This window comes from Hetaerina americana, unplaced genomic scaffold (genome assembly GCF_022747635.1).
Source record: "Hetaerina americana unplaced genomic scaffold, ioHetAmer1.1.p SCAF_2, whole genome shotgun sequence".
NCBI classification, from domain to species: Eukaryota; Metazoa; Arthropoda; class Insecta; order Odonata; family Calopterygidae; genus Hetaerina; species Hetaerina americana.
The window spans coordinates 103,043,552-103,057,102 of NW_027286763.1; the positions used below are offsets into that span (position 1 = coordinate 103,043,552).

At 41.0% G+C, this 13,551-nt stretch overlaps 1 long non-coding RNA gene across 1 annotated transcript in view; it reads left to right on the top strand.

Annotated features, from left to right (window-relative positions):
* Window positions 1-2,720: 2,720 nt before the first annotated feature.
* LOC139687886 (uncharacterized) overlaps window positions 2,721-13,551 on the top strand; it is a 199,734-nt gene continuing 188,903 nt past the window's right edge. Inside the window, exon 1 of the long non-coding RNA XR_011700679.1 lies at window positions 2,721-2,855. This is a non-coding gene — a long non-coding RNA (uncharacterized lncRNA). The remainder of the gene's footprint in view (window positions 2,856-13,551) is intronic.

Consider the following 13,551-nt stretch of genomic DNA (forward strand, 5'->3'; position numbering starts at 1 on the left):
CCAAGGTGAGCGATTCGATCATTAAAACTAAGGTAGAGATGGCAAGAGCCTAACCTAGAGGAAGGACACCTGGTGGAAGTAACTTATTCAGCACATATGCCGGGAAAGCACCAGGATTTTTCATGATAACGTTTTGTTTGCCGTCATCTAACGAGGAATATTATCTTCATGAGGTATGTTGCTGAACTTTTCGGGGCTAGGAAACAGACCCTTTGTCAGCAAAAGAAGAACAATTTATAGACATGTATGTTTTTTTCTGAATTTCATTTACTTGTGGTATTTATGAAGTAAACTCGCGTTTTATGTCTCAGTAGCATTTCTTAGAATTAAGAAAAATATTGCCCAGAAATTAAAATAATATTTCCATCCAAAACATCCCTATTTTTCCCCAGACAATTCGATTCCTTTGTTTCCATTTATAAAATTTGAGCCGTTTCTCTATTGATAAAACCGTAAAACGATTTGACAACTATTTCTCCCTCTTCTTGTATCTACGGCAACTTTAGCAATTTTTGTAGGATTCCATGTAAACAACAAGGTCTTTCAGGAATGGCATTTTCTCTATACTCATATTTTTGTGTATTATATATATATATATATAATACGAGTGTCATCCGGAAAGTAGTACCCGTTCGTGAAATAAAGACACAAAAGTAAATATTAACAAACATAAAAAATTTTATTTGAAAGAGGATACTTTAAACTACTTCTCAACATAATCTCCAAGCAAATTAAGGCATTTGTCATAACGTGTGACAAGTTTCTGTATTCCTGCTGCATAGTCCTTCGCCGCCAGCTCATTGAGATACGCGAGGGACCCATCTTGCACAAATTTTTGCATAATGCAGATGGTGTTTAACAATTTCATGAACAATTGTTCGAGAAACATTGGGAAAATGCTCACAGATGTCATCAATTGTGACGCGCCGATCGTTCCTCACGAATTCGTCAACTGAGCTCACCAGTTGGTCTGTAATGACAGACGGTCTCTCCGAACGCTCATCGTCGTGTGTGTTCCCCCTCCCCATGTTGAAGTTGCGACACCACCGCCGAACAGACGACTCGTCCATTACATTGTCTCCATACACCTCCTTTAATTGGCGATGAATATCACATGGGCGAACGTTTCTTGCATTGAGGAATTTAATCACTGCCCTCACTTCACAACTGGCGGCGTTCTCAATTTTTTTAAACATTGTAAACAATCACAGAAACAACACAGGCAATGCTAGCGTCACGCAACTTGGCTCAGAGAAGGCAGACAAGCCACTAAAGCTATCTGACCTCGTCCAGCGGCTACTCGCGTCGTCAGCACTTCATGCGGCACGAACGGGTACTACTTTCCGGATGACCCTCGTATATAGACACATATATACACGTATATTCATATATATGTATAAATATATCGCAAAGGGGTGAGATTTAGGGGTGCACGGTTCGGGGGCGCAGGGTGGGCGTCCGCCGGGGGACGGACGTTAGGGTTCCCTCTCTCTCTCCCCTTCTCTCTCCCCGGGAGAGGAGGTGCACATTCGCCGGGAGTCGGGCCGGCGCTTTGCGGGAGTTCGGGAGGGGCGGGTGACCCTCCCCGTTCCCCCTCCGCTCCCCCTCCATCCGTCTCCCTCCCGCATCCCCATCTTCTCCCGTCGACACACTCTCCGCCGTCAGTGAGCCGCGCGGTTTCACACGGTCGCCTACCCCCCCGATCGGCGGTCTCGGCGCCCGGCGAGGTGGCGCTCAACAACATCTCGCGGGGCGACCTTCCTCGTCGTTCCCGCAATCCAGCGTGTGCGTGTCTTCCCTCATCCCTCCAAGAGCCCTCCCTCCCCACGCCCAAGTCTTTCGTATCGGTCCCCTTTGCCGGATGACAAGTGGGCGAGGGCCCCAGAACGTGGAGACCCCCCCACCGTGGTCGTGTGTGGGAGGAGACGAGGAGTTTGACTGTTTTAATCTCTCCGTCGCGGTCCCCACTGAGTGGTGCTTATTGTTTTCAGTGCGGGACTAGGACAAAGGAAACAGACGAACTCTCTCCCCCCGTCCAAAACCCTTCTCTTCCCTCATACCCTCAATCTCACCCCCAATGACGGAGGGATTACGAGGATTCCCGTGCTTGTGAACGCAAATATTGTTTTTAATTCGTGTTGGGTTTTTTAAAGAGTTTTCCGTGGGTAGGGATTCATTTTATGTCTGGCCTTTTGTCATCAGTGGAGAGAGTTTGGAAAAAAATACATCTCTACCCTTCTTTCTCCTCCCCATTAACCCTTTCTCACATAACACCCCTCAAAAACCGGGTGGAGATCCCTAAACATTTTATTAATTGTCTTCCTAAATCCCCTTCCCTCCCAACCCCTGCCATAACCCTCAAAAACCCCTTTCCCCTGAGTTTTGGATAAAAGAAGAGAGGCAAAAAAGGGGATTCTTATTTTGTGTCCCACCCCCGCTCTCTGAAGGACTACGCTGCCCATGTCCATGCCGCCAAGGAGAGGACTGGAGGAGAGATAGAAAAAGAGTGAGAGGAGAGTTGTTATTTCGTCTTCAATCTGCGCGGGGCGCATTGTCTGCCCCCCACCCCCGGATCGGGGTCCGGCGCCGGGTTCCCCGGGATATGTCGTTCCCGGGAATCCACCCCCACGACGGAGGATCGTCGCCTCAAGGGAGAGAGCGTCGGCGGGCGGGAGGGAGGCGGACCCGGCCTGATATAGGACCCGTCCCGGGATCGAAGCGAGTGGAGGAGGGAGCCTGGTGGGTGCGTGGGTCCGGGAGGGGACAGCGGGAATCGCCGGAGCATTGAGACCACCACCACCCGCAACCCCCCCCCCCCAAAATACGCACTCACACCACTTGATTAGAACTTCCGGGTAAGTCCATTCTGGAAATTTTACTCTCAGCCTTTTTTTCGTGTGCGAGATTCCTGTTTTGTTTAAATTTGATTTTTACTTCGCAAGGAGGTTTCCCTCCTTCCCGTTGTAATTATTTTACCTGTCCGTCATCGGCCAGTGGTCTCCAACCTCCCCCATTCCACCCCAATTAGGTATGCGTACCCCCCTCCCGGTGGGAATTTTACCTAATTGATCTCTCCATGTCGTTATAATTTTTGACTTTGCTTTGTGCGTCCACAGTTCACAAAGCTAAGGTTTCTAAGTGGTCTAATTTGTCTTGTTTTCAAGGTGATTTTTGTCTTAAATTATGCAAGAGGTCCCCTTGCCGCCTCTCTTTCTCCATCTCGCGTTTCAGTTCGAATTCAGTGCGGATTTGTTCACAGAATTGTTTTTGTGCATTGATAAGCTCCTGTGACAGTTTTTGATAGGTTAGATTGCACGTATTATTTCACAGTGCTTTCCAAATAATCGGCCCGTTAGATGAACATATATTTTGTCATGCTTCATTTTCCCATCTGCGAACATTTTTCCTGGGTCGTGCTACATCAACTCCTTTAATTGTCGTTCAATTCATTCGGGGCAATGGGCGAAGCCATAATTATAAAAGGGGGTCAGCCTTAAAACTGTCCTCTCCCGCTCTCTTGGCCATTGTCTTGTGTGGAAGCTTTTCCTCCATTGGTTTCTGTGCTTAGGGATACTAGGGTGGCCCGAAACGGCGTGTTTGAGCTAGATGTCGTCACGATCGTGCCATACCCACCCTCCTCCACTTCACCTACCCCGAGGCTATTATTTTACAAGTCCATCCTCCCCTCCTTCATTCTCTCCTCCTTTTCAAGTTCGACTGCAAAGAGAAACCCATCCCCCTTTCCTTTCTCTTCCACACCCACGCAAACACCCCCACCAGACCCTTCCCGCCCAGTCATCCCCGCGGGGTGGGAGGTCCCTTGCTCTCTCTACTCTCTCTCTCTCCCCCCGTTCGTCCCCTTTCTTCAGACCGAACTCACTCTCATCCCCGACCCCTCTCTCGCCATACCTGTGGGTCTCAATCGTCTCCCCTCTCTCGGCTTTCCGCCCTCGTGCATATCTCGGTCGTGGCGGCCTAAGGAAAGTATTTAAACGCTCATGCGCCCTTGTGTGATTTTTTTTTCAAACCTCTGGCGAGGAGGCATGCGAGATGGTGGGGGGGGGAAGGGTAAGTGAGGAAAGATGGGGGGGAGGAAGAAGAAGAAGCCGAGAGGAGATTCCTCTCCGAACCCTACAGCATCCCTTTATGTTGTCAATCCACCGTCTGTCCACCCACTCCCCACCCCGCACTTCCTTTCCTCCCCGGACGGTCCTCTTTTCCTCCATCCAACCCTCTCTACGCTAGCCTTCGCTCATCACCGACTGTGAAGTTTTTCCAGCTTTTGATGTCTTTAAGCAGCGTTTTATTCGCCCGGTCTTACCTTTTTAAGTTCTTGCGAGAAAACCAATACCAAGACAGCTCCTCGCTCGAGATTTCTCTCTCTTTGCTTGAATTTTTCCTTCAAAAGTGTGATCAAGGGAATCGTGAATCATTTATTCGTTCCCCTCGAAGATTTTTGCGTGCGCTCTCATTAGTATATGTCCACAAAGCAGAATAAATATTGTACCGTGGTGTTTTCTAAGTTGCGATAAATCGCCTTATATTGAGTTACCGAAAGTACAAAGCCTAGTTTGTTTCGGTGGAACATAAATGCCCGTTTGTTAAAGATTTATTCATTCGAAAACCACACGAAATGATCATTTGAGAGAATTTGAAAAAGTGAGCTATGGATTACAAAATTTCTCGCAAAATTATCGCGTGCGCAATTCAAGTACATTTCGTTTGTCTAAATGCGTCAAATTGTTGTGTCAAGGATTTATCAGCAAAAATGAAATGCAGAATACCGTCTGTAATAATATATATGTATTAATTTCATCGAAGAAGAATAATATTCTACATGAATTATTATCGAAAAATATTAAACATAAATATTGGACGCAAATAAAACTTTTTATCGAGCAGTATAGTTTCACTCGTTTCTGTGTATCACAGTTTCGGCTCTTTCACCTACCCTATCAGTCTCCACTTCTAGCCCAGCAAAAAACCCCCTACCCCCAATCAACCACCAATAAACGTCATTCCTCTCATCAACAAGAGGATATGTTTTCCAATATGCATGTAATTTTCATCTGAAGATGACTCGAAGTGTTGAAACTCGGGTCGTGTGAATAAATATAGTAAAGTGGAAATCACAATTGTTGATTATAAATTATCTTCAAAACTTTTTATAATATCTTTATATTAAGAATATCGGTTAATTTATTATTAATTAATATAATCGGTTAAGAATTAGCTTCTAATTAACTGTTTGCAATTCCTTCACAAGCGCGTCAGATCAATAAAGGCAGGATCAGTTATACTATTGTTTGTTTCTATGAACAGTGAGACAACGTAGACATTTTTCTTGTAACAAAACTACCATAAATACCATTTACGACATGGACATAACAAATATGCCAAGTCTAGACTTTTAATTTTGATCTGTTATTATTCCTTTGTATTTCATGAAAACCATCCTTCTTCAAACTTATTGCTGCGAGTAAGAAATTCTCGGGACAGTATAATTATTAGCTGTTTTCACTGAGAATATTTATGATATTTTATAATTTGCCATGGGACGTTATCGAGAAAATAAGGGTAATAACATTTGTTGAAGGGAACTAAGTAGCTACATTAGGATGGAAATTTTACAAAAAAAACTCGACAGGGGTCCGAATTTATAACGACGCCCATTATTTTGAAATATAAGGGTTCACTTAAGCTGTCGACATCACTGTCGCAGGTTTAAATAAATTATCATTTAAATTTGTAAACTAAACTCTTAGTAATATCAGCCTAGTTTTTGTTAAATTTATCATGTGTCCACTTAAGATTATAAGTGAGGAGAAAAAGCTGTAGAGGGTAATTCAAAAAGTTAGGAACATTTGATGCAGGGTATGTCTATTGAACGGCAAAGGAACACTTAAGACCATAGAATTTAAAATGTTGGGTTGAAGAGTTGGGAGATAGGTTGGTTGGATGTTGGACGGAATGAAGTGAGTGTGAAAGTAATAGGAGTTAAAGAAGGGTTTATTTAAATGTACGGTGTCGCATGTTGTCATGTTGGCTGAGGTGCAAAAACGTTGCGGTATTTAGTCTGTGTTTTACCAAAACCTACAAGTACCCAATTAGGTAGGCAACTACTACGGGGTTTATAACCCCTGTGTTTGACAATTTTGGCCATTGAGAAAGATGTGAAAAATAGATAGAATGTCTGATCCATCAAACATAAATTTCACTATCATACTAAGAAAATTAATAAAAAATTTGTTGGTTTTCTTGGGAAAATTTTCTTGTCCACCGATGTGAACATTCAAATTACATCTACATCAATACCCTGTGAGCCACCAAAAAGGTGTGTGGCAGGGGGTGCAGTACCAGAAGTAAAGGGTAAGGGATGAGGGGGTTATGGTTTTTCAAATGGATGGGGGAAGGGGAGGGCACCTGCAATATATATATAATATATGTATTGGGCACCTGTATATATATATATATATATATATATATATATATATATATATATATATATATATATATATATATATATATATATATATGTATGTATGTATGTATAACCATGCGCATGGGGGATTTAGATTACAAGCATCAAACATTAATAGATGTACATATTTTATTTTTTGTGGTTACACAAAAAATTCATACTCATACACAACTAATTATTTTTTTAACCATAGGGATTCATAACGTGTGCATGATGACTTAATTTTATTTTTAACAAAAGTCTCTCGTTAAAAATATATGATAGTTTGCCTTTCTTGTGCTCCCTTTTCCTGCTTCCTCTAAATTTCTCTTGACAACCCCCTTTCCTCCCCCACCCTGGCTAGTTCTTCATCGTTTGCTTTCCCTTCCGTCTGAGGGCAAGGCGTTAAATGACCTGGAAAGATTTAATAACCTTTTGCTAACTCCAAATTTGAGTGATGTTTTCCGGATATTATGGTATCAATTTTCCGTCATTAGCAGAGATGGGTGGATTCGGTTGATTAATAATGTAGTAAGTCTGTTAAGTACATTTCGAACGCTAATGACGGTATAAATAAGAGGTGCATTCAAGTTCAGCGGTATCAATTTTTTTCTCAAGAAAGGGAACAGATGTAAAGACGTAATTAAGCTTTAAATACGAGGTCTGTCTGGAAACCCTCCAGCCATGCAATGTTTTGAGAAAAATAGCCTGCATAGAACAATGAGGCCTTAGTCCCCATCGTAGTACTTCCCTTGAGACCTCACACACTTATCCCAGCGTCTCTTTTACTTTTCCAAACAATCGACCAAGTCCTTTTTCGGAATTGTCATCAGCTGCATCGTCGCATTCTTCTTTATCTCGTCAACCGCCTGTTAGGAAGACTGGGCTTTTGTTTCAGGGTCACAGCCGTAGACCTATGCCTCATCTTCAGTTATGACATTTTTTTTAGAGAACCTGGGTCATCGTTTGCGGCTTGGAGCAAGTCTCCTGCAACTCTAGAGCACGAAATTCCGTCAAGATGAAAGAGAATGCGACGATGCAGCTGACGACCATTCCGATAAAATTACTTTGCAGATTATTTTTAAAAGTGGAAAAGGCGCTGGGATAAGTGTGTGAGGTCCGGAGAGGAGTACTTTGAAGGGGACTAAGCCCTCATTGCTCTAGGTGGGCTGTTTTTTTCAAAATATTCCATGGCTGGATTCTTTCCGGACAGAACTTGTACATGGGCATTCTTTACAAATATCAAACATAAATGTCTGCACCGTACAATGCACATGATCCGTATAGCTTCCGCTAGGGTGAAAAGCGTTCACAATTATTAAAATGGCGTGGTTAAGTGAGGAATTACGGAGAATAATCATCTGGTTTTTTCCAATGGTGTGGTTGAGGACTCGAGGTTCGTCGTTAATTGAGTGAGAGACATGCGGCACGTAAATAGTGATGTAGGTATGCATAAAATCTGCATTCACTGGTGCATTCAAGTTCAAATGTAAACTCGGACTATCAAAAGTTTTCCGGTGGACAAAAAGGGACCTCACCAAGAAGAATCCTCGATTACCATGGAAACAAGGCGACGACGATGTACAAATTGTTTGCGTACACATAAAGATTATTCTGAGCAAAAGCATAAGTTTCAACTTTTTGGCAATTAGGAGTTTAGTCAGAAAAAAATCAGGAGATCGTCGACATTATCTGTATCGCATCAGGCGTTTACCTGACGTGTTTTCGTTCACCGTCCTTCTTATTTTGTATGCCCTGACGTTTACTGTAAGAGAAAGGGAAGGTCGGCGAAAGTGATGAAAGTGTGTTGAAATGTGGATGGAATTGATGGAATGACAGGTAGTGATGTCTCTATAAAAAGAGGCTCGGAAATCATATCGCTAATTAACAAACCTCTTGTTATTTCGCTAAAATTAGATTGCGGTCCCTCTGAATTCAGAAAAGCGGACGGATACGGAATGCGAATTACTTTTTCTGTTCAGGGTGGACAAAAACTTTATGGTCTTTTATTGGTTGCTGTCGGAAGGAGAAAAAATAGCCGTGTATTCTTGGTTCGTGGGTGTCCTGGAGTGTGGCTGGGAGGAAGGGGGAGACAACAATGGGAACTAAACCCTAAAGTTAGCTATGCGTGGCCGCTTCCATGGCGATGACTGTTGGTGTGTGCGTGTAGATAATCAAGTGGCTCCCTTGCCTCCCTTCTCTTCCCTCGACCCCTTTGTTGGTGAGCGGGGCGCATTGTTGTGTGTTTTACACGTGATGGCATTTCAGTTTTATCCCCGAACGTACCTCTCCCACCGATTCGACCCGAATCTTGGGGCTAGGTATCCTCCGGAGGCTTTCAGACCCTTCGAAAATAGCTCGCTTGGTTATATTGTTGTGAGGGCGGGCTTCTTCATTCGAATTTACCAAATTCCTGATCGCAATTGCGAAAAAGATCCGTGAACAATGGTGGAGGGGCATAGGCTGAGAGGGGAAACGATATCATTGTAAAATACAACTCAAGATATGGGCCAGTGTGAGCAGAACTCAGCCGTCACGATACCAAAAATCACAATTGTGTCGTGTTAATGGTCAAAATAGTTTGAAAAACATGTATACATAGACGTCAACACAAAAGCATGCCGTCACAACCTTCCCGCCGTTCTGTAGGGGGTTGGGTGGGGGAGTATATGTACCCATACTAGTAAAAAAATAGTTCGTATTTTAATTATTTGGAGGGATTCTCACACCCTCTTTATAATTATCTCAAAAGTGTCCCCTAATTGTATACGTTTTTCGTTTCAGTCTCATTTATACACTTGGTTTCATGGGGAGGTTAGACTATTATAATTTCTTGTCTTTAGTCGTAGAAGTCAAATTAAATTGTGAAATACTGCCAAAATTATTAAAATAAATTAAAAAATAGCTATTTTGTTGATTCGTACAAAGTGGTGTTGTAGCGTGTGTTAGAATTAATTGAATTAGGAGGGAACAATGTAGATGCGTAGAAAATTTACGAGTGTCATAATTTCAGTGTAAAAATCACTCGTGCGCTCATAAACGGGTGACCTCGTTCAATTTATTATTGCGGCATTCGCAAATATTTTACCTGAGTCATAAGCGGGCAAAAATTAAATGTCTTAAATATCTGATGGTCATAAAAAAACGAATCTAGTTAAATTAATTACAACCGGCCTAGAATAATGCCATCGCTAAAATTATTAAACTCTTTAATTGCATCAGTCTTTTCAAACTAAACTTTTTACAGTGCGAAAATGGTCGAATATAATAAAGAACATCGGTACAAAAATATTATTTTGACCATACTTTTGAAACGGTTGACCATACTGACAATTTTTCTTGACTTTTCCTCGGAAGTTAATCAAATGGAATATATAAAATTATGACCACAGAATGTTTAAGTGGAGATCGATCAGTGCTCGCTAAACTGCCGAATCATTTTGTATTATTATAAATTGGTCAATTAACTTTTCATAGCGTCAATTCTGTTGATTTTATTTTCACATACATAAAGTGGTTTAAACTATGAAAATAGATCGTCAAAACTAAATAGTCGATAGTTGTCGTCAATGGATGCAGTCTTATTTAACCTGGATAAACCATAGTCAACGTAAATTACATTTAGCGATTGACGACTGATTTAACCCGAATTATCAAGTTTGTATTGAGAAGTCATAGTTTCTATTAGAAAGATGCTCATAGAGTATTTAATTGTTTAATGCTGATCTCATTAAAAAAGATTGGTGTGGAATTCATATAAATTCCCAAATAATATTTAGAATGAATTGTCAATAAATTGAAATATAAGAGGGTAGGATCACTGATCACTAATGCACACATGCTTGTCAACCATAGACAAAACGACCTTCAGGAGCACTACTGGTGGCATGTTGAAGTTACGTTCCCCCTTAAAACGAATGCGCAGGTATGAGGCCGTTACATTGGTCCAGTGTATTTTGAGAAGCAGTTGAAGTATTGAGACGTGAAGCAACTTTGACCAACATTGTCTCACTGTAGTGCATCATCTGACAAATGTTTATCTCATTTTAATTTTTGATAAATGATGGAACCAGGTTACTTCATTTCATCAACTTGCTCAATAAATTGAATATTGCATATAACTTTAGAACTTTTTGGTGATTATGTCATTAATTCTAATTATAAGGACACATTTTGCAGATACCGTTGCTCATAAACTTAGTTTTATCGCTCAATTGTTTTCGATTGCAATCAAACCAGTGTATAAAAAAATCAAGTCCACTTTAAGGTTACTCTCTGTAAAATATCAGTTCAATGAAGCATAATTCAGGGTAAGACCTTTAGCAGAGACTGATGATACTGCCTATACTTATAGTTGGTTTTCTACTTGAGCGACGTTGGGAAGCGTTCGGGGATGTGCACTGTCCGTCAAATAGGACGTCAAACTTTGAACCCCTAGTAGCTTTGCATGTCCAGCTATTCCGTTACCTTCCTCAATCGATCATTTTCCTAGAAAAAAGATAATCACTGTACCAAGCATAAAATTCAAGAAATTACTGCGCTGTAATACTAATTAATCTAGCGTAGCGATTTAAACACAGCCATTCTGTTCTATTCCACTAAACCGCCGCTTCATCTTCATCTACAACATACCGCTGCAAGGGCGTTTAGTGGGGGCTATTAGGAATCCACCCCTAAAAGAGAAATAAAACTACATGCAAAAGTAACAATAGTATGTAAATTCACACCCAAAGAGACTTGTGTGTTCACGCAAAGCCTAATTTTAACATACAAACGTGGAAACACATAGTATGCTAGCAACTAGCATTCGCATGCACCCACGAAAATCCCAGTCATATTTACGGAGCGTTTAACCTTGTCCTCGCTTGTAACTCGAATGTCTTTGCTATTAATCTAACGACTTTGATTTCTTACTATTATGTTTTTTGATTTTCCGAGAAAAGAACGAATATTTATATCTATTTGTGGTAGAGTTGATCTTCCTTATTTCACCTTTGTGGTCTTATCTGCCCAAATAACAATATGGGACCATAATAATGCCATTTGTATCATAGTTAAGTTCGTTTATTCTGAACCTTGCTAAAAGTCTAATTCGCCCTTGTTCTCTTGGCGTTTCAAGCGGTTCCCAGCCTAATTTCTTTATAAGGTCCGTCAACCTCGCCTTCTTTTTGGTAACTGTTTTTGAAGAATCCTGCGGATCTCTGAACTTTATCTAATTATTTTATCAACGATTTCTCCTTATGATCCCAAACACTTTCGGTGTATTCCAAATGTGGCACATCTAAAGAGAAATAACACCTCTCTTTAACCTTCTCATTGCATTTCCTCACTACCTCTATTATTCGTTATGATATGAGTATTACTGGTTCTACACCAGAATTGTGATGTTTTCTTAAAAAAAAGGTCACATGTATATTATTTTATAGGGTTCAAGGCTGAAACCGGGCTAAGGGGTTACTCTTTTCAAATAATTTTAAAATCAAATTGGAAGTTTGAGAAAGCATAAATCTATTTTTTAGAAATATCGTTTGTATTGAATATTTAAAAAAATATGATGTGAAACTTTTATTAAGTACGCATAATTTTTCTCAGGAAAATATTGCGTTTGTTCATTTCCGTTTTTAGGAAAAAAATTGTCACGTGCAGCATATACTGCCGATTTACAGTGGGACACATAACAAACCATAGAAAATGAGACGCCTACATACGAACATAAACAATAACCATGTTATCTAAACATTATTTTTAATGTGGAAAGAGAAGTTTCTAATTACTGGTGGGAGAGATTAAGGAGGTCTTTGGTAGTAACGGAGTTTAAGGGAAAAGAAATATATGGATGCTATCAGGAACTGAATTTAAGGGAGACAACTAAGGCAGAAGAAGAGCAAGCGTTCGGTGATCGATGATCGAGGACCAAGCGTATTGAATGAGGAGTTGTTACGGGTATATCCAGATGATACTTTCAGGTAGGTTTTTGAAATCGTTTTACGTTTGAAAAAAGGAAGTTATGTTGCCGCACCCTCTTATGCCGGAGAGATAAGTTCTGGGTTGTTAATGACGGAATTAATAGCATTATAAATGAAGGTTTCATCTATTTGAAGCCTGTGATTGGATGGAAAATGTTACACAGGAAAATATTACAGATGGAAAATGAAGACAGAATCGCATCAGTTGACATATTGCGAAATTTTGGGTTGATTCACCATTTTACCAAAAATATTATTGACGCTCTTAAGAAAGTTGAAATTAGATGGAGCTGGGATCGACCAAATGGGAGAGAAATGCGAAAAAATTGGAAGAATAACAGTCAACAAGTACGGTATTAGCGAAAGGGGATTTTTATAATTTCAGTAGTAGTAGTTTTTATCGGAGCCGACCGATAACTGAGGTCATTTGCGCCGTTAGGGCAGGACAGGTAAGGATGAAGGGTGGTGAGAAACCCGGCGTTGGCATTAGCCTACTCTTGTCGAAAGGCGTCAAGGGGTCCGCAGCTTAACTCCCCAACAAACAGATGGCGTGCTCACTCAAAGTGCCTTCCACAAAGCACCTCAAGTAGGAATCGGTGTCGCCTCCAGGATGTATAATTTCAGTGAAGCGGTACAGGAGAGGTCTAGAAGAAACGTGACTTTATTTTTAAGTGCCTGGATATGATCAAAGAAATTTAGTTTACAGTCAGTTCATACACCAAGTTCTACTGAGGGCACATTGTTGAGTTGTTTGGGATTAGGTGTAGTTGATGTTAAAAGGGATTTTCAAGGGGAATAGACATGGATTTGGGCTTACCTGGGTTGAGTTTAAGTTCCCAGGAATTCCACCATTCTGATATCCTATTTAGAGCATCTTTAAGATCTTAACAGTCTGCAGCACTGTTTATATGTTTAGATAACTTGAATTCGTCAGCTCATAGCAAAACGTGAGATTAGGAGTAAAGAAATAGGTAGGATAGATAATCGATGAAAATATTCAAAATATATGGACCTAGGACGCCTTGGGGAACTCCTGCCGTCCCAGTTGACCATGTGGATAAGGCAGCATACACCATTACCCGCTGAGTTTTGTTAGTAAGTTAGCTGAACAAGATAGATTGGCGT